At 44.2% G+C, this 19,988-nt stretch overlaps 1 protein-coding gene and 1 long non-coding RNA gene across 2 annotated transcripts in view; one reads left to right on the top strand and one right to left on the bottom strand.

The window, feature by feature from the left end:
* LOC134345095 (PHD finger protein 23A-like) overlaps positions 1–699 on the bottom strand; it is a 41,262-nt gene extending 40,563 nt beyond the window's left edge. Inside the window, exon 1 of the mRNA XM_063045256.1 lies at positions 87–699. The gene's annotated coding sequence lies outside the window, so the exon portion shown is untranslated. The remainder of the gene's footprint in view (positions 1–86) is intronic.
* LOC134345096 (uncharacterized) lies at positions 18–15,312 on the top strand. Its single transcript, XR_010017600.1, has 3 exons — positions 18–153; positions 8,925–9,006; positions 13,563–15,312. It is a non-coding gene; the product is annotated as an uncharacterized LOC134345096 (long non-coding RNA).
* Positions 15,313–19,988: the final 4,676 nt, after the last annotated feature.

Raw genomic sequence — 19,988 nt, 5'->3', positions numbered from 1 at the left:
TATACTGTCCGCTCTGATGGGAATACCTCATGCTGTCTTCCCCAGGAGAAGGCAACTCCAACTCCTACTGGCTGTTCGTCACTCACCGATCACGGTATCCACTCAACTTCGAGCACGGAGCGGCGGAGAGACGGCGTAGGCCCAGCTGACGGGGTGAGGGAGTTCTGGAGGTGGTAGGTAGGCGGGCGGGTGGCTGGACCGGACCGGGTGAGGGTGTTGGCGCTCTCGGCCCCGGTGCCCCACCCTCACGCCGTCATCACGTGATCCCCGTGCTGCCGGACGAGTGCCCAGGGAGGGGAAATGACGAACGCGGCAGGCTATTCGGCCCCCAGTTCCGTGCTAGCTCTCTGCAGCAACCTGCTACAGTATAGACAATAGGTGCGGGAGTAGGCCATTCGACCCTTCGAGCCAGCACCGCCATTCACTGTGATCATAGCTGATCATCCACTATCAGTATCCAGTTCCTGCCTTATCCCCATAACAACACACATCAAAGTTGCTGGTGAACGCAGCAGGCCAAGCAGCATCTATAGGAAGAGGCGCAGTCGACGTTTCAGGCCGAGACCCTTCGTCAGGACTTATCCCCATAATCTTTGATTCCGCTATCTTTAAGAGCTCTATCCATCTCTTTTTTGAAAGCATCCAGAGAATTGGCCTCCACAGCCTTCTGGGGCAGAGCATTTCATATATCCACCACTCTCTGGGTGAAAAAATTTTTCCTCAACTCCGTTCTAAATGGCCTACCCCTAATTCTTAAAATGTGGCCTCTGGTTCTGGACTCACCCATCAGCAGGAACATGCTTCCTGCCTCCAGCGTGTCCAATCCCTTAATAATCTTGTATGTTTCAATAAGATCCCCTCTCAGCCTTCTAAATTCCAGAGTATACAAGCCCAGCCGCTCCAATCTTTCGACATATGACAGTCCCGCCATCCCAGGAATTAACCTTGTGAACCTACGCTGCACTCCCGCAATAGCAAGAATGTCCTTCCTCAAATTTGGAGACCAAAACTGCACGCAGTACTCCAGGTGTGGTCTCACCAGAGCCCCGTACAACTGCAGAAGGACCTCGTTGCTCCTATACTCAATTCCCCTTGTTATGAAGGCCAGCATGCCATTAGCTTTCTTCACTGCCTGCTGTACTTGCATGCTTGCTTTCAGTGACTGATGTACAAGAACACCTAGATCTCATTGTACTTCCCCTTTTCCTAACTTGACTCCATTTAGATAATAATCTGCCTTCCTGTTTTTACCACCAAGTGGATAACCTCCCATTTATCCAGATTATTTAATGCTGATGCCAGTCCCCATTCCATCTGCCTGACGTAAGCACAGCTGGGGTTGACAGAACTCCTGTACAATTAGAAAGTTAACAAACTGGAGCAAAAGGAAGATGTTGCTGGAGAAACTTAGCAGGTCAGGCACCATCTGTGGAGGTGGGGAGATGCTCAAGCTGTTGGGCCATGGCCAAACTCGGAGTTTAAGAGTTATAGAATACTCCAGCACTGCTGCAGGCTCTTGGTGCAGAGTTATTAATCTGCTTAGTCCTATCAGTCTGGACCATAGCCCTCCACACCTTCCCATCCATATACCAATACAAATTTCTTTTTAAGTACTGAAATCAAACCCGCTTTCACACACTCACCACCCTCTGATTGAAGTGCCCTTTATACATTTGACCTTTCACTCTTAACCTCTCGCTTCACATTGCTTTTGTTGTAATGTAAAATATTAATTATATTGACATTTAGTACAGGAGTAGAATTGGGCCATTCAGCCCATCGAGTCCACTCTGCCATTTCGTCATGGCTGATCCCATCACCTATTCAACCCCTATACACCTGCCCTTGCACCATAATCCCGTGATGCCTTGACCAGTCAGCTTCTGCTTTGGCCTCCGCCTCCGCAGAGTATCCCACAGGTTCACCACTTTCTCGCTAAAAAAAAAAATCCTCCATTCTATTCTAAAAGGTTGCCCCCTTAATTTGAGGCTGCACCCTCATGTTCTGGATACCCCCACCATAGGAAACATCCTCTCCACATCCACCTCATCCAGTCCTTTCAACATTCGGCAGGTTTCAATGAGATCCCCCTGCATTCTTCTAAATTCCAGTGAGTACAGGCCCAAAGCTGCCAAACAGTCCTTGTATGTTAACCCTTTCATTCCTAGAATCATCCTCGTGAGCCTTCTCTGGACTCTCTCCAATGACAACACATCCTTTCAGAGATGTTGTGCAGCCTGACTAGTATCATATAAAGCCTCAGCATTATCTCCTTGTTTTTATATTCTATTCCCCTTGAAATAAATGCTGACATTGCATTTCCCTTTACCACAGACACAGCCTGTAAATTAACCTTCTGGGAGTCTTGCACGAGGACATTCAGGCCCTCTTCACCTCTGATGTTTGAACCTTCTCATTTAGATAAGTCTGCCTTATTGTTCCTTTTACCAAAATGCATTATTGTACATTTCCCAACATTGCATTCCATCTGCCACATTTTGGCCATTCTTCCAATTTGTCTAAGTCCTGCTACAATCACATTGCTTCCTCAGCACTACCTACCCCTCCACCTAGAAAGACTGGATGAACTGGGCTTGTACTCGTTGGAATTTAGAAGATTGAGGGGGGATCTGATTGAAACGTATAAGATCCTAAAGGGATTGGACAGGCTAGATGCGGGAAGATTGTTCCCGATGTTGGGGAGGTCCAGAACGAGGGGTCACAGTTTGAGGATAGAGGGGAAGCCTTTTAGGACCGAGATTAGGAAAAACTTCTTCACACAGAGAGTGGTGAATCTGTGGAATTCTCTGCCACAGCAAACTGTTGAGGCCAGTTCATTAGCTATGTTTAAAAGGAAGTTAGATATGGCCCTTGTGGCTACAGGAGTCAGGGGGTATGGAGGGAAGGCAGGGTTCTGAGTTGGATGATCAGCCATGATCATAATAAATGGCGATGCAGGCTTGAAGGGCCGAATGGCCTACTCCTGCACCTATTTTCTATGTTTCTATGTTTCTATCTTCACATCATCTGCAAACTTTGCCAGAAAACCATCCATTCCACAAACTAAATCATTGACAATGTGAAAAGTAGCAATCCCCTTACTGATCCCATATGAATGCCCCTAATCACTGGCAGCCAACCAGAAAAGGCCCCCTTTATTCCCACTCGCTGCCTCCTGCCTGTCAGCCAGTATCTTTCCTGTAAAACCATAGGATTTTATCTTGTTATGTGCCTCATGTGAGACACCTTATCAAATGCCTTCTGAAAATCTAAGTGAATGACATCAGTGCCTCTCCTTTGTCCACCCTGCTTGTTACTTCCTCAAAGAGCTCGAACAGATTCATTGGGCAAGATTTCCATTGACAAAAATCATGCTGACTTTGACTTATTTTATCATTAGTCTCCAAGTACCCCAAAACCTAGGCCTTGATAATGGACTCCCAACATTTTCCCAATCGCTGAGGTTAGGCTAACTGGCCTATAATTTCCTCTGTTTTGCGTTCCTCTCAAAGAGTGGAATGACATTTGCAATCTTCCAGTCCTCTGGGACCATGCCAGAATCAGGTGATTCTTGAAAGAGATCATGACCAATGCATCCGTTATCTCTTCAGCAACATCTTTCAGGACTCTGGACCAGGTGACTGATCCATTTTAAGACCTTTGAGTCTGCCTAGCACTTTTTCCTTAGTAATAGCAATGGCACTCACTCCTGTTCCCTGACACTTGTGGACCTCAGGCATACGGTTATGTCTTCCACAGTAAAGACTGAAACAAAGCCATTTCTTTGTCCCCCATTACTACCTCACCTGCATCATTTTCCAGTCGTCCAATATCAACTCTCACCTACCTGATAACTTTATACAACTGAGGAAAACCTTTTAATATCCTGCTTTATATTATTAGCTAGTTTGCCCTCATACTTCATCATTTCCCTTGTAGCTTTTTTAGTTGCCTTAAAAGCTTCCCAATCATCCAACTTCCCACTCACCTTTGTATGCCCTTTCTCTGGCTTTTATGCAGTCCTTAACTTCCCTGTCAGCCGTGGCTGCCTAGCCCTGCATTTGAGAACTACTGTGGGACACATCTATCCTACGCCTTGTGAATTATTCCCTGAAACTTCAGCAGCCCTTGTTCTGCCATCATCCTCCAATCCATCCGGGCAAGCTCCCCTGTCATGTCTCTGTAATTCCCTTTATTCCATTACGATACTGATACATGTGACATGTGCTTCTTCCTCTCAAATTGCAGTATGGATTCAATCATACTATGATCACAGCCTCCTAAGGGTTCCTTTAAGCTAACTAATAAGTTCTGGGTTATTGCCTTTTAACAAGCCTTTTCCAGCTCCCTTTACGATCTCAACTACTCACCTTGGCTACTATTTGGAGACCTATGTATGATTCTGATAATGGTTTTTTACTCTTGCAGTTTCTTAACTCCACTCACAAAGGTTCAACATTCTCTGACCCTGTGTCACCTCTTTCTAAAGATGTAATTCCGTCTCTTACCAACAGAGCCACACCATCACCTATGTCTTCCTGCCTATCCTTTTTGATAGAAAGTATATCCTTTGATGTTAAGCTCCCAGCTATAGCCTTCTTTCAGCCACGACTGAGTAATGCCCACAATGTCATACTGACCAATCTCTAATTGTGCCAAGAGTTTGTCCACCGTATTCCAAATGCTACACACATTTAAATACAGCACTTTCAGTCCTGCATTGAATTTTGCCTCTGTGGTACAACGTGTGCTCTGTCTGTGTCCCTCCTTGCATTCATGTTACACCCATCATCTACTTGTAAACCTGCTGGCTCATCCTCAGCTCTCTCGTACTGGATATCATCGCCCTGCCATGTTAGTTTAAACCACTCCCAACAGCTCTGGCAAACGTGCCCGCAAAAATATTGGTCGTCCTCAGATTTGAGTGCAACCTGTTCCTTTTGTACAGGTCACAAGCACACCTACCCCAGAAGTAGTCCCAATGATCCAGCAATCTGAATCCTTGCCCCCTGCACCAATAAAATAATGTACATTATTCCCACTCAGATCAGGGATTCATGCCAAAATCACCAGACTCAAAAGTTTCATTCCCCGAGCAGTAAGGCTGATCAACACCTCCACCCACTAACCCACCCCTCCACACCCCCAACCACCATGACTTTACCCTGTCAGAGTCACCTTTTGTACAGACACTCCTGTGTCTAGTGTCATTTTATGGACATACAATCAATCGATGTACATTAAGTTGTCGTGTGTACTTGTGTTTATTGTTTTATTATTACTGTCTTCATCTTTTTTTTGTGCTGCTTCGGATCTGGAGTAACAATGATTTTGTTCTCTTACACACTTGTGCACTGGAAATGACATTGAATAATCTTGAATCTTGAGTGTAATATAATATATAACCTTAGTTTTTGAGATAAATGTTATTGTATTTCTTTATAAATACCTGTATGAAAATTAATCTGTGACATTATGTACTTGGATAATAAATTTCCATTGAACTTTGAAAAATGGCTTAAGGATGCTTGGGGCTGGTGGGACCAGCATCTTTGCTCCTCAGCTGGAGATGTGCCAGATCCTGGACATAAATCTCCTTTCCCAGCCCATCCCCACAAGTGCTGCCTGACCTGGATAGCTTCACTGTTGCTGCTGTCTGAAGTACTGCTGGAACTTGACGCACCGGACAAGCTGGGTTAGGTGTTCCTGGCATCAGTGATCGCATCACCCCCTGGAACATTAGCTAGCCTGTGAACCTATATTACACTGTTAAGATGGTGACTGTGGGCAGCTTACAAAGCTTGTAAATATGATTCTGAACCAATCCTACTGCAACCTGCAGTCTGTAATTATCTTTTATTTATTACCTTATTTTTGTATTTGTGCGTTTGTCTTTTGCACACTGGTTGTTTGTCCGTTTTGTAACTCTCTTGTTTCTGTGAATGCCCACAGGAAAATCAATCTCAGGGTTGTATTGGCATATATTTAGTGACCAGTTGGTGTTTGGGATCAATTAGAGCAATTAAAGGGAGGTGGTGCAAGTGCAGCACGGTCGCAGTGGCCATCACCAGAGTGGGCAGAGTCGAGTGGTGATCTTGAGGCTTTAACTCTTCGAGGCTTCAGTGACGAAAAGCTTCATCACCCAGAGAAAGCAGAGGAAAGAAAAGCTTATTTTTGTTTCCTCCTTTATACCTGCTCAGCAAGGACAGTGGAAAGCTTCTCTTGCAGAACGTGGGAAGGCAGAGACACCTGCAGTGTCCCTGAGGACGACAACTGTAAGACGTGCATCCAGCTGCAGTTTCTAAAACTCTGCTTTAAGGAGTTGGAACTGGATGAACTCTGGAGGGAGAGATAGATCGGACATATAGAGGTAGTTACACCCAAGGTGCATGGCACAGGAAATGGGTGATAGGAAGGGGAAAGGGGTTAAGAGTCAGTGTACCCCTGTGGCCATCCCTTTCAACAACAGGTATATCACTTTGGATACTGTTGGTGGGGCGGGTGATGTTGGAATAGTCAGATCTCTGGTACTTCCTCTGTGACTCAAAGGGAAGGGTTGAGAAAAGACACTCTGTGGTGATAGGGGATTCGTTAGTTAAGGGGAATGGATAGGAGGTTCTGTGGGTGAGAATGAGATTCCCGGATTGTATGTTGCCTCCTGGTTGTCTATGTCCGGGATATCTTGGATTGAGTTCTCAGCGTTAAGTGGGATGGTGAACAGCCAGAAGTTGTGGTCCATGACATGGGTAAGAGAAGTGATAAGCTGTGCATAGGGAATTGGGTGCCAAGTTAAAGAGCAGGACCTCCAGGATTGTGATCTCAGGATTGCTACCTGTGCCATTTGCTAGTGAGGCCAGAACTAGGAAGATTGTACAATTTAATAGGTGGCTAAGGAGTTGGTGTAGGATGGAGAGCATAATACTTTTGGGTCATTGGGCTCTCTTCCAGAGAAGATGGGACCTGTACAGAAGGGACGGTTTGCACCTGAACTGGAAGGGGACTAATATCCTAGCAGGAAGGTTTGTTAATGCTGCATGGTGGGGTTTAAACTAGAGTTGCAGAAGGATGGGAACCAATGTGCCAGAGCAGTTAGTGGAGAGGTTGTGGAGGCAGATGTTGGTGAGACCTCAGACAATGTTAGGGATCAAGAGGTTGAGCATGGTGCGACTGGTGCCCTGAGCTGCAAAACATATCATGGGGAAGGCAGATAATAGTGCTGAAAATGGGGTATCTTGTTTACAAGCAGAGGCAATGTTGTAGTGAGGAGAGGCTGTTGATAAAGCAAAGTTGCAGTCAACAGAATGAGTTGCAACGTCAAAGGTGGGCAAAATCAAAAAAGGTGATTACAGTACTGAAGATGTATTTGAATGTGCAGTATACGGAATATGGTTAGTAAACTTACAGCACAGTTGCAGATTGGCAGGTATGATGTGGGCATCACTGAATCATGACTGAAAGATTATAGCTGGGAGTTTAAGGTACAAGGATACACGTATCGAAATGATAGGCAGGAAGGCAGAGGGGGTGTCATTGCTGTGTTGGTGAAAAATGAAATCAAACCATCAGACCACTGGAACTCAGAAGAATGAGAGGTGACCTCATTAAAACTTAGTGAATGGTGAAAGACCCTGATAGCGTTTTTGGAGAGAATGTTTCCTATGATGGGAGAATCTAAGACCAGAGGGCACAGCCTCAGAATACAGGGTTGTCCTTTTAGAATGGAGATGAAGAGACATTTCTTTAGCCAAAGAGTGTCTAATCTCTGCAATTCTTTACCACAGGCAGCTGTGGAGGCCAAGTCTTTATGTATATTTAAGGCAGATGTTGATAGATTCTTAGTTGGTCAGGGCATGAAGGGATATAGGAGGAAGACAAGAGACTGGGGATGAGAGGAAATTTGGATCAGCCATGATAGCTGATGACAGAACAGACTCAACTGGCCAAATAGGCTAATTCTGCCCCAGATCTCATGGTCTTAAGGTCTTAAAAACTTTGCACATTTTGTGAATTTCAAATATTTTAACAATCTGACTGCTTTTTGTCCATTTTTGTTCAAGCAATATGTAATTTCTCAAATTATTATGTAAGGGGGTTTCGTGTCTTATGTTACTGCGTAGGCTAATTAAAATGGCTTCTTTGTTACGTTAAATGCTGAGAAAGTCTCTCTAGACATTTGCTTGGGTTAATACAGACAGCAGGGTGCTATTAACCAGTTGGGATAGTTGTTATGATTTTGGTGTATCTGGAAGATTTGTATGCGCGGGGTTTTGGGGAGAAGGCGGGAGAGCGAGACAGGATGGACCAGGTGCTGTGACTCCGCTAACGGGGTCGGACCCCGAGCGGGGCGTTCGGCGAGGAGGGGAGACGGAGACTGACTCGTGTGGAGCGTCTGGTCGACCACCGTTGTTGGTCCCAGGCGACTGGTCCGAGGGGTCGCAGGGTGAAGAAGAAGGGTCCTGAGCTCCAACTGTTTTGTGCACATAGAGATTGAACTTTGTTAAGTGTGGTGCCTTTTATTTTCCTTTTATATTTTACTCTCTATTAATTATATAGTTCCAGTAATATCTATAAACTAAATCATTTAATCGTATCTGGTGTATTGTCTGTTATTTGGGCGGGGTGGGGTACATCACACAGCATCCACACAAACTAATTACCCAGTTTGGCGGGGCCGAGGGTTGTTTCCCTAGGCGACAGCGAGCCGAGCGACCCTGAGGGTGGCCAGGGGGGCTACAATTATGGTGGCATGAAAATCTCCCACTGTCCGAGATTGTCCAGCTGTTAAGTTGAGTAATTTTCAGATCAGTGTGGACTTCTGAACCTCAGCTGTTCAGGCTGCGTTTCTGGCGAGGAATAAAGAGTCAACTTTATGGGCTGTTGAAGGGTCTTGGTTCGAAACATCAGCTGTTTATTCCCCTTCATAGATGCTGCTTGACCTGCAGAGTTCCTCCAGCATATGGATTTCCAGTATCTGCAGAATCTCTTGGATTTACAACACATCCTGTGGTGAGAATTTCTATAATTCATTATAAATCTGGAACTTGTTGCCACAAGTGGCTGTGGAGGCCAAGTCATTGGGCGTATTTAAGGCAGAGATGGATAGGTTGTTGATTAGCCAGGGCATCAAAGGGTATGTGGAGAAGGCAGAGGAGTGGGGATGACTGGAAGAATTGGATCAGCCCATGATTGAATGGCAGAGCAGACTCAATGGGCCGAATGGCCTACTTCCGCTCCTATATTTTATGGTCTTAGATTAGATTAGATTCAACTTTATTGTCATTGTGCCGAGTACAGATACAAAGCCCATGAAATACAGTTAGCATCTAACCAGAAATGCAAAGAATAGTGTTATTTACAAAATAACTGCGAATAAAAAGTGCTACAGCACACTAATATAGAAGTACTGAGACAGTACAATATGGGTGCAGTACTGCTTAGCGCTGTGATGTGAGGTTCAGCAGAGTCACAGCCTCAGGGAAGAAGCTCTTCCTGTGCCTGCTGGTGCGGGAGCGGAGGCTCCTGTAGCGCCTACCAGATGGGAGGAGAGTAAAAAGTCCATGGTTAGGGTGAGATGCATCCCTGATAATGCTTTTCGCCCTCCCCAGGCAGTGTTTATGGTAGATGTTCTCAATGGTGAGCAATTGGGTGCCGATAATCCACTGGGCAGTTTTCACTACACACTGGAGTGCTTTGCGGTCTGATACGGGACAATTGCCATACCACACTGAGATGCAGTTGGTGAGTATGCTCTCAATGGTACAGTGGTAAAAGTCCGTCAGTATCCTGGGATGGAGGTGAGCTTTCTTGGTGCTCCACAGGAAATAAAGGCACTGTTGCGCTTCTGTCCCCAGCATCTCTCAGTTGCTGGAATTGGACTGGGGTCCTGTTCATTCCCAGGAGGGTCAGCTGGTTTGGTACTGGGAAACCTCATGGGAATACCATCTGACCGCTCCCCCCCCCACCCCCCCACCCCAAACCAGCTGTCAATGACAACCCAGAACTGAAGGACCTCTTGTGGGGTTCTGAATCTACCAGCTTGACCTGACAGACATCTGTACAATCCAACAGAGCAGAGGCCGTGCATTTTTGTAGCATGTCTCACAGGTTTGTATGGCTATAGGGTATCGTAACTTGAAGAGAACCACACAAGGCCTGGGGCACCAGGAACATATTTTGAGTAAGATAACTTCCTGCCATTCTGTCAGTTTACAACTAAGCTGATCTTAGCCTCAGATGCCTGTTTCTCCAGAATCACATACACCCACAGGAAAACTCCCTGCAGCAGCTTGGAAACAGAATTCCAAAGATTCCATGCGCTCAGCAGAAATTCCACTGTATCTTTGTTGTAGGAGGGTGATCCCTTCAGAACAGAGCAGTAGAATACAGGAACAGGCCCTTCAACCTGCATTCTCTGTGCCAACAGTAATACCAAATTAAATTCATCTGCCTACATTTCATCAATATCCCTCCTTCCCTGCCTGTACAATCACCTCTACCGAATAACCTAATTCTGTTCCTATGTCTTGTGGTCTCTTAAATGGGCTAATAACTTACCAAGAATCCCACCCACCTTGTTCATGAACAGTCTGTCCCACTCCCATCCAGGAGGAGGCTGCATAGCGTCCATGCCAGGAAGACCAGACTCAAAAACAGTTTCTTTCCCCATTCAGTAAGGCTGATTAACACATCCACCCACTAACCCACCCCTCCATACTCCCAGCCGCCACTACTCGCATCATTTCCTGTCAGTTAACTTGTGTACAGACACTCTTGTCTAGTGTCACTTTATGGACATACAATCAATGTATATAAGCTATCTTATGTATTTATATTTATTGCTTTTATTATTGTGTGTTGGAACTGGAGTAACAATTATTTTGTTCCCTTTTACACTTGTGTACTGGAAATGACATTAAAAAATCTTGAATAATAAATGGCTCTTTCCTCAAAATGAGGTTATGTTGGAGATTTACACTCTCTGAACCAGTCAGAGAACAAAGTTCCTCAGAATCACACACAACATGCTGGAGAAATTCAGCAGGACAGGCAACATCTATGGAGAGGAATAACAGTTGATGTTTTGGGCCAAGACCATTCTTTGGGGTTCCTAGTGTCTGCAGAATCTTTGTGTTTATGAACAGTTTCAGCCTTGTGTCGTAAAGGACGCTGAGTGTTAGAACACTAGAATAGGGCACTGATATGCATGGGTCTCTTACTGCATATTGAAGTATGGATTGAGTATCAAAATGGCATTCACTGCAGTTTACATAGAATGTTACATCACATTACAGGCTATCCTTTTAAGTTGCTCTAAGATCAATCTAATCCTTCCATCTTACATAAACCTCAATGTTTCTTTCATCCATGTGCCTATTTAAGAACTTCTTAAATGCCTCTAATGTTTCTGTCTCTAGCACCATCCCTGTTGGTGTAGTAACAACAACCTCCCACTCAATGTCAGTAAAACCAAGGAACTGATTGTAGACGTCAGGACAGGGAAACCAGAAGTCTATGAGCCAGTTATCCTCCGAGGTGGAGAGAGTCAGTAACTTTAAATTTCTGGGTGTCACTATCGCAGAGGATCTGTTCTGGGTCCGTAAACGTAATTACAAAGAAAGCACAACGTCACTTCTGCTTCCTCAGGAGGATGTGGAGATTTGGAATGTCGTTAAAATTTTGACAAACTTCTATAGGTGTGTGGTGGAAAGTGTTCCACACTTTTTTAAAATAACCTCTTGACAACCTGCCTACACTTTCCTCTGATTACCTTAAAATTATGCCCCTGTGTACTAAGCATTTCTGACTGTCCATCTTATGCCTCTTATCATTTACATCTCTATTAATTCACCTTCACTCCAAAGAGAAAAGTCTGAGCTTACTCCATCTTTTCATAACACATTACCAAGGTGTGTTCACAAAAAAAAAGTGTGGAAATCACTATTAAATATCAAACAACAAAGGTGGGAGAATGAGATTGGAAAATAAGATCATCCATGGGGCAGATTTGATGAGCTGAATGTCTTTATTCTGCTCCTCCGTCATCAAAGGATCCCCACCAGCTGGGACACGCTCCCCTTGCTGCTGCCTTCAGGAAGGAGGCACCAGAGCCTCAGGGCCCACGCAACCAGGTTCAGGAACAGTTATTTACTCTTCAGCCATCAGGCTCTTGTATCAGTGTGGATAACTTCACTCATCTCAACAGCAAACTGATTCCACAACCTACAGACTCATTTTCAAGGACTCAATAAGTTGTGTTCAGGATTCGAGATTGTTTAATGTCATTTCCAGTACACAAGTGTAAAGGAAAATTAAATAATTGTTACTCCTGACCAAATCCAGCACAAAAAAAACTAAAGTAAAGAACACAGCAATAAAATACACAATAACTATAAATACATAAGATAGTTTCATAAGGCGCAATCTCCATGGCTCTTCACACGGCTTTAGATCACCTAGACAACACAAACACCTACGTCAGGATGCTGTTCATCAACTATAGCTGAGCATTTAATACCATCATTCCCACAATCCTGATTGAGAAGTTGCAGAACCTGGGCCTCTGTACCTTCCTCTGCAATTGGATCCTCGACATCCTAACCAGAAGACCACAGTCTGTATGCATTAGTGATAACATATTTCCTTCGCTAACGATCAACACTGGCGCACCTCAGGGGTGTGTGCTTAGCCCACTGCTCTGCTTGCTGTATACACATGACTGTGTGGCTAGGCATAGCTCAAATACCATCTATAAATTTGCTGATGATACAACCATTGCTGGTAGAGTCTCAGGTGGTGACGAGAGGGCATACAGGAGTGAGATATGCCAACTAATGGAGTGGTGTCACGGTAACAACCTGGCACTCAACGTCAGTAAGACAAAAGAGCTGATTGTGGACTTCAGGAAGGGTAAGACGAAGGAACATATACCAATCCTCATAGAGGGATCAGAAATGGAGAGAGTGAGCAGCTTCAAGTTCCTGGGTGTCAAGATTTCTGAGGATCTAACCTGGTCCCAAAACATTGATGCATCTATAAAGAAGGCAAGACAACGTCTATACTTTATTAGGAGTATGAAGCGATTTGACATGTCAACAAATACACTCATAAACTTCAAGAGTTGTACTGTGGAGAACATTCTGACAGGCTGCATCACTGTCTGGTATGGAGGGGCTACTGCACAGGACCGAAAGAAGCTGCAGAAAGTTGTAAATCTAGTCAGCTCCATCTTGGGCACTAGCCTACAAGGTACCCAGGACACCTTAAGGGAGTGGTATCTCAGAAAGGCAGCGTCCATTGTTAAAGACCTCCAGCACCCAGGGCATGCCCTGTTCTCACTGTTACCATCAGGCAGGAGGTACAGAAGCCTGAGGCACACACTCAGCGATTCAGGAACAGCTTCTTCCCCTCTGCCATCCGATTCCTGAATGGACTTTGAAGCTTTGGACACTACCCACTTTAATATACAGTATTACTGTTTTGCACATTTTTAAATAATTACTCAATATATGTAATTGACTTACTTATTATTATGTTTTATTTTATTTATTTTTTCTCTCTGCCAGATTATGTATTGCATTGACCTGCTGCTGCCAAGTCAACAAATTTCACCTCATGTGCCGGTGATAATAAACCTGATTCTGACTCTGACTCAGAGCTTGTGTACACAAATTGATTGTGTGTCTGTAAAGTGGTGCTAGACACAGAAGTTCTGTACATAAGGTGACAGACAGGAAATGTCAGTCGAAGTGAAAACAGATCTCTACAAAGTGATTGGAATTATTTACAAATATAAAATACAAAATAATTGATTGATTAAGTATTCACCCTCTTTAATATGACACACTAAATCACCATTGCAGCCAATTGGATTTTGAAGTCTTTTAATTAGTTAAATAAAGATCACAGTGTGCAGTCAAGGTGTTTCAATTGAATGCGGTTAAAATACACCTGCACCTGGGAAGTGCAACTGCTGGTGAGTCAGTATCCTGGCAAAAACTACACCACAAACGTAAAAGGATACTCCAAGCAACTCCATGAGAAGGTTATTGAAAAACACAAGTCAGAAGATGGATAAAAGAATATTTCCAAGTCGTTGAATATCCCTTGAGGCACAGTTAAGACAATCATCAAGAAATGGAAAGAATATGGCACAGCTGTAAATCTGCCTAGAGCAGGCCGTCCTCAAAAATAGAGTGACTGTACAAGATGGGGACTGGTGAGGGAGGCCACTATAATAACTCTGGAGGAAGTACAAGTTTCAATAGCTGAGAGACTGCATAATTGAATAATTGTTGCCTGGGTTCTTCACCAGTCACGGCTTTATGGGAGAATGACAAAGAGAAAGGCACTGTTGAAAAAAACTCAAATGAAATCTCAGCTAGAGTTTGCCAGAAGGCATGTGGGATACTCTGAAGTCAGCTGGAAGAAGATTCTATGGTCTGATGAAACCAAAATTGAGCTTCTTGGCCATCAGACTAAAAGCTACTTCTGGCGTAAGCCAAACACTGCACGTTATGAAAAACACACCATCTCTACCGTGAAGCATGATGGTGGCTGTAACATGCTGTGGGGATGCTTCACTGCAGCAGGCTCCGGAAGGCTTGTGAAGGTAGAGGGTAAAATGAATGCAGCAAAATACAGGGAAATCCTGGAGGAAAGCCTGATGCAGTCTGCAAGAGAACTGTGACTTGGGAGAAGATTTGTTTTCCAGCTAGACAGTGACACCTAGCACAAAACCAAAACTACACAGGAATGGCTTAAAAACAACAAAGTTAATGTCCTGGAGTGGCCAAGTCAGAGTCCAGACCTCAATCCAATTGAGAATTTGTGGCTGGACTTAAAAAGATCTGTTTATTCATGATACCCATACAATCTGATGGAACTTGAGCAGTTTTGTAAAGAAGTATGGGGAAAAATTGCAGTGTCTAGATGTGCAAAGCTGATAGAGACCTATCCACACAGACTCAAGGCTGTAATTGCTGCCAAAGGTGCATCTACTAAATACTGACTTGAAGGGGATGAATCAATCAACTCAATCAATTATTTTGTGTTTTATATTTGTAATTAATTTAGATCACTTTGTAGAAAACTGTTTTCACTTTGACACAAAAGTCTCTTTCTGTTGATCAGTGTCAAAAAAAGCCAAATTAAATCCACTGTGATTCAACGTTGTAAAGCAATAAAGCATGAAAACTTCCAAGGGGGTTGAAGCAACATACATCAAAGTTGCTGGTGAACGCAGCAGGCCAAGCAGCATCTATAGGAAGAGGCGCAGTCAACGTTTCAGGCCGAGACCAGGCACTGTATATGTACTCTGATAATAAATGGACTTCGAACTATATCATTTGCTGTTGTTTTACTCGTACTCAGTGTCTGTGTCATAAATGTAACCAATTCAGGTGTCAACTCATCAAATTCATGACACAGGAAGCTATTGTCTGTGTTGGTTGATTTAAAAATAACTTAGCTGAATCACGTGATTCGGTTCCACGTTCCTGTAGACCATGGCTTTTCAATTATGGTGTCATTGAATTCTTGACTCTGATTTTATTTGTAAAGATACATTGCTCATTTCTCCTGTACTTACTTGCCCTTCTTTTGACACATTTATGGAGCCATATACCTTCTTAGAAGTTTGCAAAGATTCGTCACTGGCACAATTCCCTAGATGTGCAATTGACAGTATATTGACTGGTTGCCTGAATTCCTGGTATGGAAACACCAAAGCCCTTGATTGGAAAACCCTGCAAAAAGTAATTGATACGGCCCAGTACATCACAGGTAAATCCCAGCCGACCATTGAGCACAACTACATGGAGCACTGTTGCAGGAAAGCAGCATCCATCCAGGCCGTCCTCCATTTCTAAACTTTAACCTTTGGACTCGTTCTTTCTTTTTCCATAACTATTTTATAACTACTAGAACTGTGGTCACTGGACCCAATTAGTCCGTGAGCCAGGACCCCAAATTTGGGCCACCGGTACCATCTGGGGAGAATAATTCCTATAGTGATTTTTGGCAAGGTATACACCCCTAGTGCTAGAAAATATGTGATAGCATTGCAGTGGTGGTAGCCTTGTGTGTAGAACTCGATCAAGAATAGTGAAAGATCTCTATGGTGTGAAGAGACTGGTCATGAGTTGCAAGGTATCACAGGCACACAGATGGTGAGGCAGTGGAGGAGCTTCCTGACCAAAGTCAGTAACAATAACAGTCTCATTAGCTTCATAGTCCATGAATAGAGGAAGGTGGAGTACAGAGCAAAGCTACAGGAGAAGATTCTGTATACAACTGTGAGTGACAAATGTTACAGAATCACATCTCAAGACAGTGAGGAGGTATCCCCAGCTGTCATTTCAGTTACTTTTGGCCTGCCTTGTTCCCTAAGAGGAGGTCCAATATTGCCCCTTCATGAGTGGATTTTTCTGTTTTGCTGCATGAGGAAACTACCTTGGAAGCACCATACAAATTCTGCCCCACCCAGGCCCTTAGCAATAGGTGGCCCAATCAATACTGGGAAAATTCTAATCTCCCACTAGCTCTACCCTTCTGATCTCAAAACTAAGGGTTCCTTTACATTAAGCTCTAATAAGATCTGTGTTAGTACACAACTCCCAATCTTAGATAGCCTTTCCCCTTGTAGGCTCAACCACAAGCTACTCTAAAAAGCCATCTCTTAGGCATTCAACAAATTCCCTTTCTTGCAATCCAACACCAACCTCATTTTCCCAATTCCCTTGTACATTGAAGTTTCAAGATTCAATTCAAAAGATTCAAAAATCTTTATTTTCATTCTAACCGTACATCAGCTCTGCAGGGCAGAATGAGACAGCATTTCTCAGGGGCAGTGCAATCATAACATAACAAACGCAACACTAAGTAATAAAATAACAATAAATAGTAAAACACAACAGCCACATGTCAGTTAAAATCAAGTTATAAGTGTCCAGTGCAAGTTAAAAGTGTCCAAAGCAGAGTCAGGTGGAGCAGCTATTCAGCAGTCTGACTGCCTGTGGGAGGAAGCTGTTTAGTAGCCTTGTGGTTTTAGTTTTGATGCTCCTGTAACGTTTGCCTGATGACAGAAGAACAAACAGTTCATGAAGAGGGTGTGAGGGGTCTTTAATGATGTGCCGTGTCTTCTGGAGGCATCGACTCTGAAAGAGGTCTTGGACAGAAGGTAGGGAGACTTCTCCATTGCAATTGTGGCATTACCTTATTACATGCCCTTCTCAGCTTCCGTTGCAATCTCAACCCCACATCTTGTCTACGATTTGGAGGCCTATATACGATTCCCATAATAGTTTTTGCACCCTTGCAGTTTCTTAACTCCACCCACAAAGATTCAACATTCTCTGACCCTATGTCACCACTTTCTAAAGATGTAATTCCATCTCTTACCAATAGAGCCACACCACTGCCTGTGTCTTCCTGCCTGTCCTTTTGATACAAAGTATATCCTTTGATGTTAAGCTCCTAACTATGGCCGTCTCTCAGCCACAACTCAGTGCAAGGGTGCATGCAAGCTTGATTTTGTTTAGGATCAGAATTGGGCCATTTGGCCCATTGGGTCTGCTCAGCCAATGGGTGAGCAGATGCCTAATTCACTTACTCCCTCAGCCCCAATCTCCTGCCTTCTCCCTGTATCCCTACATGCCCTGACCAATCAAGAATCTATCAGCGTCTGCCTTAAATATACCCAATGATTTGGCCTCGACAGCTACCTGTGGCAACAAGTTCCACAGATACTTAACCCTCTGGCTAAAGAAATTCCTCATCTCCGTTACAAGAGGACACCCCTCTATTCTGAGGTTATGTCCTCTGGTCGTAGACTCTCCTACCATAGGAAACATCCTCTCCACATCCATTCTATCAAGGCTTTTCACCATTCATTAAGTTTTAATGAGATCACCTCATTCTTCTGAATTGTAGTGAATACAGGCCCAGAGCTATCAAACACTCTTCATATCACAAGGCGTTCAATCCTAGAATCATTTTGTGAACCTCCTTTGAACCCTCTCCAATGTCAGCACATCCTTTCAAAGAAAAGAGTCCCAAACCTGCACAATACACTAAGTGAGGCCTCACCAGTGCTTTATAAAGTTTCAACATTACATCCTGCTTTTATATTCCAGGACTCTTGAAATGAATGCTAACATCACATTTGCCTTCCACACCACAGACTCAACCTACAAATTAATCCTTAGGGAATCCTGCACAAGGACTCCCAAGTCCCTTTGTGCCTCAGATATTTTGAATTTTGTCTCCATTTAGAAAATAGTCTACCCTTTTAAATACAAGAGAAAGTCTGTAGACGCTGGAAATCCAAGCAACACACACAAAATGCTGGAGGAACTCAGCAGGCCAAGGAGAACAGTACAGTTGACGTTTCAGGACAAGACCCTTCATCAGGACTGGAGAACAAAAGATGAGGAGTATGTTAGAGTGAGTGTTTTTTGGGTAGATGATTCATTTACACTTAAATGACTTTGGCCACAGACTTCTATTTGACAAAGTACTGTGGATTGAGTCCACAACAATGCGCTTCCTAAAAAGGTGTGAATACCAGATGCTTCTGGTGCCGTAGTTTGACCTGATGCAGTAGTTTCGAAGACAGTATTATCTATACTTTATAAATATTAATTGTCTTCTGTTAGCACGTAAAATGCCAAATAAATGTATTGTGGATTTAACTTGCATTCCTAAAGGCTGTGGATACCAACCCAGACATGTTGGCGTCGGAAGGAAAGGATGAAGTCAGAAGGTGTGATGTTTTGTATGTAGCTTCAAAAGGAAGCATTGTCTATAACTTTAAGTCGTGATTGCCTTTTGTGTTTAGCATATAAATATCGAGCCCACATTGGGCTAGCAGACCTTTCTACCGAAAGCGTCTCTGATCATATGATGCCTGCAGTACCTTGTTGTGTCGAATAAAGAAACTGCTTTGTGACTCTGTCTCTCCAGAGATTACAGAGTAGATTTAAAAAGTAGAGGGAGGGGAGGGAGAAGCACAAGGTGATAGGTGAATCCCGAAGGGGGAGGGTTGTGTTAAAGTGATGGGAAGTTGATTGGTGAAAGGGATACAGGGCCGGAGAAAGGAGGAAACCAATAGGAGAGGACAGAAGGTCATGGAAGAAAGAAAAGTGGAAATTGGAATGGGGAATGTGGGGGGAGGGAATTTCTGGACTGACCTCTACCTTGCTGAGGCCTGGCAATAACTGTCAGATACCTCCTCTTACCTACCCGTCAAACAGGACCCCACTAGGGAGCACCAAGGCCATGAATTCCCACATCATCACTGACCTCATTAACTCTCGGGATCTTCCATCCACTGCCTTCAACCCCATAGTTCCCTCACCCACACTTTCCATGTCTGTCTCCTACTCATCATCCATAAACCTACCTCTCCAGGTCGATCTATTATTTCTACATGTTCCTGCCCCACTGAACTTGTATCTGCATACCTTGACTCAAACAGTCCTTCCAGGTGAGGTGAGTATGAGTCAGTTATCTACTGAACCGGTGCTCCTGGTGTGGCCTCCTCTGTATCGGTGAGACCCGACATAGACTGGAAGACTGCTTCGCCTAGCGCCTACACTTCGTCAGCCAGAAAAAAACAGGATCTCCCAGTGGCCACCCATTTTAATTCCACTTCCCATTCCCATTCTGACATGTTAGTCCTTGGCCTCCCGCTTCTTCTGGCAAATGGAACGTTAGTGCTCGGCAAAGCAGTCGCCCAATCTAAATCGTGTCCCACCGATATACAGGAGGTCACACCGGGAGCACCGGGCACAGTATATGACCCCAACAGACTCACAGGTGAAGTGTGGCCTCACCTGGAAAGACTGTTTGGGGCCCTGAATGGTAGTGAGGGAGGAGGTGTAGCACTTGTTCCGCTTACAAGGATAAGTGCCAGGAGGGAGATCAGTGGGGAGGGATGGGGCGGATGAATGGACAAGGGAGTCATGTAGGGAGTGATCCCTGCGGAAAGC

The sequence above is a fragment of the Mobula hypostoma genome, chromosome 4, assembly GCF_963921235.1.
Source record: "Mobula hypostoma chromosome 4, sMobHyp1.1, whole genome shotgun sequence".
Lineage (NCBI taxonomy): Eukaryota > Metazoa > Chordata > Chondrichthyes > Myliobatiformes > Myliobatidae > Mobula > Mobula hypostoma.
The sequence above is the reverse complement of the archived record's forward strand: the minus strand, read 5'-3'. Positions and strand labels throughout refer to the sequence as shown.